This window comes from Aplysia californica, unplaced genomic scaffold (assembly GCF_000002075.1).
Source record: "Aplysia californica isolate F4 #8 unplaced genomic scaffold, AplCal3.0 scaffold00727, whole genome shotgun sequence".
Taxonomy (NCBI): domain Eukaryota; kingdom Metazoa; phylum Mollusca; class Gastropoda; order Aplysiida; family Aplysiidae; genus Aplysia; species Aplysia californica.
Window position 1 is genome coordinate 123,742 of NW_004797997.1, and position 7,917 is coordinate 131,658.

Genomic DNA, 7,917 nt, shown 5'->3' on the forward strand with positions numbered 1-7,917 from the left:
AGGGTTGGGAGGGGAGGGGAAGGGGTGGTCAACAGACACCAGAGACCAGAGGTCAGTAATCAGGCATCTCCCGCGACAGAGTCGGTGCGCTGGCGACACGCCGCCACTTATCGGCCATGACAGCTTTCCTCGCGTCGTCATTCCCCATTGCGTGTGGCAGGAATTAAAAGGGGAGCATTTTCTCCTCGGACACAATTCTCAAACAGGTTTTGCCCTTTAATCGACGCACATTCCACACCGATATTGGAGGAAAGAATCGTATAAGTAATTTTTTTAGCGTGCACTGTTATATTCCGAGGAAGCTGGGATTGTTTCAGAATACTTTCAGGTCTGTTTGAGTAATAATATGGATTGTAAGGTAAAATCTACTGTTCAGCGGGACGTTGCTCTATACAACTGCTATTTACTATTATAGCTTTCTTTTCTTTTTACCCTCTTCCCCCTTGAACTTATTGATACAATTGCAAAAACATAAAAAATTAACCCGTATCTTTTACATATTATTTTCATGCGTCGTGTTTTTTTTTCTCTCAAAACGATGGTAAGTTTTTCCCTCGAAGAAATCAGAACATTTTTTCTTACTTGAAAGTTTGTAGTATCTCCCACCATCTCACTTCAGGAAGTCACTCAGTGTTTTTCTGTCTCGTGGCCATACGAGATAATGTCAAAAAGCAAACACACGCACAAAAAACAAAACCGAAAGCTTATGTATGTATGTATGTACTAATTGTAAACCAAAAGAATACTGCTATTTATGAAAACGTGAAGTATGTTCTGACAATTAAATTGTGCTTTTCACAGGAGAGTGAATTGGAAAGAGCTGTTCAGAAAGAGAGCGGTTTCTTCTTTTTGGATTCTAGCTGCAACTGAAAAATGATGGGTACTTGGACCGTATGCGCCCTGTTGGTGATGGGTAAGTTTCTTATTTCCTTGTATGCAGTTGTTGGCTCGGATGTTGACTGTGCAATGACGTCGAAAATGTTATTCTGTTTGCAACAGTAGCCCTCACCAGCACAAACACATTCTCACATATTCAGACGAGCGCATGCATACACACACACACACACACACACACACACACACACACACACACACACACACACCCAGATACACACAAACACATCTACAAACACATACACATAATAACACACACATTCACATGCGCCGCAGTGAACCACAACTTTGAAAACGTGAAGTTGCTAAGTATTCGTAACCAACGAGAAACCCCTTTTTACGCAGCATTCGATTGCCCCTTGCAGCTCTCCTTCTCTGTCCAACCTACAAGGTGTTTATGCAAAGTGGCCGCGCACTCCGCCTCCGAGAGGTGACCCATGCAGAGTGCCAATTGCAGGAGATTCCTCGACCCCCTCTCTCTCCCCATCCTGCTACTTATTCTGAGGGTAGATTGTACCAGAGAGCCCTGTTAAGCTAGAGTCGGTCTATGGAACAGTTGCAGCTTCGAAGTCATTATACATGTATTCACTCACTATGCTTCTAAATGGCTCGCTCTGTTATGGGAAAGGCCTACTGAAAAAAGGTATCTAAAATGCTTCGGTATGGCTGAGTACCCGGCTTAGCTCGGGTCGATGCCTTGGCGTCATTGCTCCTACTGGTCTACGCCGTGGAGGCATTTTACATCTACATTGCTCTCTAGCCTTTCACAGTCACACCTGGCTTCTAGATCTATATTGCTTTAGATTAGGTCTGCATTTAAGTCCTCTCTTGATGTACATTGCTTTAGTGTATTGCTGTCTAGCCCTTCACATTCACAAAATACGGGTTTCGCCTTACACCTTCACAAAAAGCACTAAGAAAATACTAATCCACGAAAGGGCTGCTACACTGTAAAAGGAACACACCGACGTCTTCAAAATCACCGAGGCAGTGTTTATAGCTTATTTACTTTCCTCTGACAGCGTAAAAAAAAATTCTAGCTCATTGACAAATTTGCCTATGCCCACGAAACTTTGCATGGCACTTCTACAGGCTAGCGACCTAACAAAAATATTTTTTCCCAAAATCTTGACCCAGAAATAAAAAAGTTTTCTCTTTGGGCCCTATATTAAAATCAACTCTTTGGATGCATACACAATGTCATGATCACGTCTCCACGTACTACTGGTGAAATCTCGAAAATTACTCATCCGTCTCTTGAATCGTGTTTCTTAGGCGAACGTTAAAGAGCGATAATGAACTTCCGTTGTGAAGGAGAGCTACGCAGATTTGTTTCGTTTCTCAGTAGAATAATCACAAAGGCCAAAGAAGGAAGGGAACTTTTTGTCAAATATATCTGTCTAAATTCAGGAAATGAAAAAGAATAAACATCGGGCTCCGTCATGGGGACCTATCTATCTTTTTGCAGGTACTTTGCCAATTTTCAACACTGTAGCTGTCGTAGTTTTATTGGAAAAGTGACACATGTGTTTCCAAGTTGCCAAATATACAATAGATACTACAAAAAAGCAGAGGAAAATATTTTTGTAAAATGACTTCAATTGTAGGAAGGAAACAAAACAATTTATTTAGCACCCGTTGGCGACGTATTTTACTGCTAAACTACAGGTCAATTTTCGAGGACGTTTCGATAGAGTAAGTGGACTATCTCGCTGTGTACGTATCGGAGTGGTGATTTTCATTTCGATTTTTCTTCTGCAGTTGTAATCCTTCTTTTTGAATGAATCAACAAGTTTGTTCATTTAAGAGGCGGGCTTCGACCCTACTTGTATGGGCCAACTCTTGCTCGGAAGGATACAATTTTCAGTCAGAAAGATCGTGATACTCAATTTAAAAAATAATTTCCCCACTTGGGAATCTAACCCAGGTCTTATGCGTGCGACCTCAAAGTGTCTAACCGTTACACCACTGACGCAGGCGGTCATTCTTTACCTAAGATAAGATAAGATAATACGTTATTATCCCAGAGAGAAATTATTCTTGGCTGTACAGGACCGTAGTAGCACGTGCAGGTGCACACACACACACACACACACACACACACACACACACACACACACACACACACACACACACAATCAAATGATATTAAAATTCAATATGAAAAGAGAAGCAAAGCTGACAAAATGTACATATCACATCAGATGCATCATTCAACCACAAGCAGGAATTTAATTACATGACTGTCACAGTATAATGACGAAAACCAACCTTCCTTCCTCAGTCTTGATCATTGCGGTACATGCTCTGGTACAGAAGAAGTCAGCTACCCTACGGAGATCATGCAGCTTACAAAATATTATAGGCGTGCTTTATGCTAAGAAAAAAGAAGTTAACAGTTTGATAACCTTCCAGACATTTCACTTTATGACTCTTTAGAAAAATTCACACGCCCCAGTCTTCTCTCACCCCCCCTCCTCTCTTTCTTTCTTACTCTCTTTCTTTCTCTCTCTCTCTCTCTCTCTCTCTCTCTCTCTCTCTCTCTCTCTCTCTCCCGATCTCTCTCTCCCCCCCTCTCTCTCCCCCTCTCTCTCTCTCTGGGCAGAAAGTATCGATAATGCCGAGCGCATACTTAAGCATACCTTTACTTCTCTCTTATTGTTCTTTATTTTACGTATATATATATATATATAATATAAATATATATAATATATATATATATATATATATATATATATATATATATATATATATATATATATAGGTTTTTTAAAGTTTTAGTAAGTGTCTACGGCACTTGCTACACACTAAGGTCATATAAGTGCTGAAGATTAGAGGTGTTACAAGGCAGTAACAAACACAAAAAAGAAGGAGGGATACGGACGATAGGTGTTTGACATGAAAGAAGAAGCAAACCACACCAGAACACCTGCCAAGCACCCACGCACTGAGAGTAACGATAGTGGTATATCGAGCCACACCATGATGAGTTGCCTTTTGTGTTTATGTCTGAGGCCGCGCTTGCTGCCGTTTGTATAACAGGTCTTCGCTGACTGAATGTAGTTGGAAAAAAGAACCTCTGTTTAACACCCCCTCCCCCCAAAAAAGCAAAAAAAAAAAAAAAAAAAGCAAAAAAAAAAAGAAAAGAAAACCAAAGAAAACAAAAACCCGTGTCAATAAAAAGCATGCTCCCTCCCCTCCCCCTTCCCCCACATCGTCTTGCTATTTTAAAAGTGCATTTTTTATTACACTGTTTATATTCAGGAACTTGAGAAGCTTTGAAGTCACCAACAAAATGTATTTGTACACTAATACAAGTTATGCCTCATGAAAGGATCTAGGATATTCCGAGACAATCCCAGAGGATATTAACATTTATTCCGACGATGGTCTTCATCTCTTTGTGTCCACTTTTTGTCAGACTCTACTGGGGGGGGGGGGATCTCAGGTTGTACCCATGACAACTTGCTGATCGCAAGCAGCAGGCTTTATGAGACGGTGTCAGGGAGAGAAATAGCAGGGTCTATGTATTGGTATTGGATGAGAAAAGAAGAGCTGTGGGAAAGGACAGGGCAAAAGGATGTAGAAGTAGAAATAGAACTAAGAAAGTGGCGATGAATGGGACACACCTTCAGAAAGTCGCTGCAGTGGAACCCACAAAGAGCATGAGGCAGGGGGTAGGCCACGGGAAACATGGAGGAGATGAGTGGAAAGGGACATGAGAGAGATGAAGCTCACTTGGAACGAGCTTGGAAGGATGGTCCAGGATAGAGATAAATGGAAGGAGCTTGTATGTGACCTATACCTTGCCAGGGGTGAAAGGCATTGAAAATGATGATGAAGTATTGGTTTATCTCCCTTTTCAACCAGGGCAAATTAATTACAAGGCGGAACTCCCTATTTTTAGATACACATGTCTGACAAAAAAAAAGCCCGCGCAAAACAGAAAGATAAAATCAGAAGTTTCGTCTCTTAAATGTCCTTGCGGCATTTAAATGTGAGTTTAATTCCTATCAGTACCGATTCTGATGAGTAACATTGTTCAATCTCATGATATGGTAACGTTATTTGTGAACTCTCTGAAAGTCTAAACAGTATCGATTGCGAAACTTTTCAAACTAGATTTTTTTTACTTTAGCAATTACCCAATACTGAATCCTTGGTCGTGTTATGTCCTGAGACAAGTGGTTGCATAGGTTCTACTGCGTTTCCTTTCTATAAAACTGCGCTGTCCCTGGGAATTAAGATTGATCTGATAACCTATAACTAATCTGAAAAAAGTCTGTCTGTTTTCGATGGCAATTGAAGAGGAACGAGCATCAAAATAATGCTGGAAGTTTTTCTCTGGTCCATTCCTGAGGAATTCTTCTTGACACGCCACAATTCTCTCATACGTCAACGAAGTCCTGCGCCTTCTCGTCTTCAGTGGAGTCGGTTGACGTTAAAAGAACCGGTATATGTGATCGTGTAAAGTATGAATGTGTGTGTTTGTGTGTGTTTGTTTGTGAGTGTATGTGTGCGTGTTTGTTTGTTTGTAAGTGTGTGTGCACGAGTGTGTGTGTGTGTTTGTGTTTGTCTACGTGTGTTTGTGTGTGTGTCTGTTTGTGTGTGTGTTTGTGAGTGTTTGTATGTGTGCGTTTGTGTGTGTATGTATATGTGAGTGCGCGCGCGCGCGCGCGCGCGTGTGTGTGTGTGTGTGTGTGTGTGTGTGTGTGTGTGTGTGTGTGAGAGTCTGTGTTTGGGTGTGTGCGGGTTTGTGTGTTTGTGAATGAGGAGGTAGAGGTAAAAAGGGAGTGGGGAGTGGGCTGCCAGTCTGTCGTGATTTAATTAATTATAGATGAAAGGGGAACAGTAACAAACAATTATCCATTTCTCTTTTTCAACTCGTAATATTGACAGTTTTTCTCCAACGTGATTTGAAAAATTATGGTTATTTACACCAGATGCCGTTGCCTTCGGCATGGACTCCACAGAAAAAGGAGAACAGTGCTCAGTTAATAAAAACTGCTTTCATTTTATTCTGTCGCACATCCACGCTCTGCGCGTTATAACTATTGTAGTTACTGACCCAGCAGACCCTAGAGCACGACTTGTAAACATTTTGGGATCACTGGAAACATACAGTAGACAGCGGGAGCTGCAGATTAAAAGCGCTAAAACACCAACAAACTGACAAGATCGATTGCTATCTATAACGGGGTACACGCCATGTCCAACTGGTTGAATATCGAACCCACGACCTCCCGGGTTGAGATTCCGAGAGACTATCCTCTAGATTATAGACGCCATAGATCAGACTATAATAAATGTGTCTACTAATGTAAGTCAGGATGCTAGGGATAATCATTTCGAAAAGAAATAAGCTGTTTTGAGTGTATAGGGTAAGTAGAATTCGTGGGAAAGTCTAATCGAGTTTTGCCAGACAATTACGTTTCAAATGGATCAAAACTGTCTTTTCGGAGGGACATAATTTTATACGTTCACCAGGAAACAGCTCTTTTTTTTCTTCTAAAAACGCTTGATTAAAGGTGGAGCCTATTCACAACAGAAATTGGGAAAACATGGCTGCTTACATGTAACGTCACTGTTGCCTCAACGTAACGGCGACATAGGCAAAGTCAAAGCTTGTTTTATGTGTCGAGAAGACAGATTTACTATAGTATCTGTAACATCGCCATGGATCCCTATTCTCTGTTGGGCCATATTTTATTCGCCATTCCGTTAGGCAGGACATACTTATTTTCTGAGATATTGAAGAGCCGGGTTGGGGGGGGGGGGGGGGGGGAGGGGGGTAGTGAAATGTACTTTTAGCGATTTTTGTTCCTTTTTTATGAGGGGTACGGAAGACATCGTGCATTTTGAAACAATGTTCAGGAACGAGTAAAGAGCAAACATACAAAAACATCAAAAACAAAAACAAACGATCTGGAAAATAAAGAGGGACTAAATACTGGCTGAACTTCGCCTTTCACAAACATTCAGCTTACACATCCGTCTCCTGCCCAAAGCTGAGTGAAGGAGATATTGACATAATTTACCTCCCCCCCAAGCGTTGTGTCCGCTTCTCCCTAAAGCGTCAGAATTTTTTCGTTTCTTTGCTCGCTTTTTTAAAAACTCAGCTTTTCTCTCCTTTGGGGACTCACTCTTTCGTCATCCATACAGAGTTTTAAAAAATTGTCTTGTCTTGTTTCAGGATACATTACAAAAGAAGCCAAAAAAATTAAAAATGTCTGATTTGCAGGGGATCAGACATTGGGTGTGCATGTCGATATCTGATTTGTAAATGAAGCTGGAAACTTTCCATCTCAATGCTGCATTTGGCAACATAATAATGATTTTTCCCAGGCCCTCTGTAATTGTACATTACCTGTAATTTGTCTTTATGCAGCCGTGATAGTGGCTAAATTCTCTTTGATGTCTTCTCCATTGATCTTAGTTTCACCTTCTTTCTCCCCCCCCCTCTCTCTCTCTCTCTCTCTCTCTCTCTCTCTCTCTCTCTCTCTCTCTCTCCCTGTTGGAGACAGATAAGTCTCGAACAGAAATCAGTGTTCGGAACATGTTCAGAAATGTTTCATATGAAGATTTGAAAAAAATTTTCCCTTTAAAGTAATTATATAATTTACTTTCTTTTGCAAACTAACTTTTTTGGTTATTGGCAGTATGGGTCATGTCCATTCAAAATGATAATGAAGAAACAGACTAGTGTCTCTATAATATCCTTATTCTCCAATGGGTTATCGGAAAAAGAGTTGGCATATTGTAGTCTTTGCTAATAAAAATAATATAATTATTATGATTTTGCCTTGAAACCCCATGTTGAGATCAAAGCAACTTAGAAGAAATCCCTTTACATTTTTCTTGTCAAACAAAACTGATGGGCCCAATCTTTGCTGTCTCGTATCAGATTGAATGATTCTCTTCATATACAACAGGAATTTGTGACTTCGTCGTATATGCTCACACGCGCGCTTTTGTGTTTGTGCTGTGTTTGTGTGTGTGTGTGTGTGTGTGTGTGTGTGTATG

General features: G+C 40.8%; 1 long non-coding RNA gene across 1 annotated transcript in view; it reads left to right on the plus strand.

Moving 5' to 3' along the window:
• Positions 1–7,917, plus strand: part of LOC106013221 — a 77,267-nt gene that overhangs the window by 32,455 nt on the left and 36,895 nt on the right. Inside the window, exon 2 of the long non-coding RNA XR_001185283.2 lies at positions 802–913. This is a non-coding gene — a long non-coding RNA (uncharacterized LOC106013221). The remainder of the gene's footprint in view (positions 1–801; positions 914–7,917) is intronic.